The sequence below is a fragment of the Trichechus manatus genome, unplaced genomic scaffold (assembly GCF_000243295.1).
Source record: "Trichechus manatus latirostris isolate Lorelei unplaced genomic scaffold, TriManLat1.0 scaffold00065, whole genome shotgun sequence".
NCBI lineage: Eukaryota > Metazoa > Chordata > Mammalia > Sirenia > Trichechidae > Trichechus > Trichechus manatus.
Window position 1 is genome coordinate 13,247,093 of NW_004444001.1, and position 1,574 is coordinate 13,248,666.

The following is a 1,574-nucleotide window of genomic DNA, read 5'->3' on the forward strand; positions in this document are numbered from 1 at the left end:
CTCCCTTGGCCCGTCCCTGGTAACCAATAATAAACTCTTAATGTCCATACATTTTCCTATTCTACATATTTCACAGAAGTGGTACAAAGGAGCTCATTTTAAATAGCCACTTCCCCACCTTTGAGTATTTAAAGCAATCTATTTTCTTCTCCTGAATACAGGGCATGGGAAAGTGTCTCATCAACTTGACCCTTCTCTTACCCCTACACTGTGCCTTTTCCCTTGAGGGATTTCAGAAAGGAAATGTAATGCTATATTTATGTTTTTCCGGTGTTTTTTAACCAACTGTTCCTTGGTCAAAATGGAGTATGGGAAGATTTTTGGACCCCTAGTTGCCCCTCTAGCACCTCCCTCTAGCTCTTCTCAAATAGTGTCCTCAAAAGTCTTTCCTTCTCTTTCTTCTTCCTCTATACAAACACGAAGATGAAAATAGCTGGTACGTGATGACTTGCTTTAATGTTTTTCTCAGGATAAAATTAATACATGCTACTTAAGCAAATTTATAAAATTGAAGAAGTACTAAAAATAAAAATAATTTGTAATTCTGCCACGAACAGTTAACAACTACTAAATTTCTGTGTTTTATCACAAATTATATATCTATATAAGGAATATGTTTGTATGTATATATAATGCTTGTATGCAAGAGTGTGTATGTTTGTGTGTGAGACTGTGTGTGTATGTGAGAGAGAGAGAGTAAAGCATACAATGGTCATCTCTTGGTGGGGAGCTCTGCCTTTACCCTGTGCTAAATTGCTGCTTTATATCCCCAAAGGAAAAAAAAAATCCGCTCCACAAAGAATTAGGCTGAAGAAGATCTAGAAGATACCAAACAGGAGATGGAAGAGGGTTTTCACCTTGCTCACCCACAGGTCTTACCATCATCATCCCCACCTTAGTGTGTCTCCTCTCCTCAGCCTCCCTCTTTGCACTGCTCACCTTCATCTTTCCTAGGCATCAGTCTCCCCACGCCCAGAGTCTTTCCCCAAGCTTCTCCAAGTCTCCTTTCTTAGGCAGAGCAATTTAGCTCAGTCTTAGTTCCTTCAAGGTTATTTTCCCATACCTATCCTCAAATCGGGAGGAAAAGAACCCTCTGGATTTTAGGATATACCTTCTTAGAAAGCAGTAGGTGATTATTAATATAAAAAAGAAATGAAGCAAGGAAGGACAGGAGTGAAATTCTGATACAAATACAAGTAAACATAATTTTAGAAAATCATTAGGTCATATTACCTATTCAATTCTGTACCCTGCTTTTTAACTTAACATTATATTAGAATATCCTCTTTTTAATTAGATGTCCTCTTTTTAATTAGAATAAAAGCTAAAAATTAAAGGAGTGGAATCACAGTGAGTGAAAAATACAAACAGCAGTCCTCTGGTATTGGTGGGATTTGGGGGGCTAGAGCCTTTCTTATGTAAGAGCACAGGCCTTATTTAAAACAGACTTTATCAGTGACATGGGTATTTATATAGGGTTATTTTTATGGCCAGTTGTTTGTAGAAGCTGTTGGCTTCATTTGGTAAAGACCATTCTAAAGTCCTGCTCTTGAGGGAATGGAACAGTGTTACAC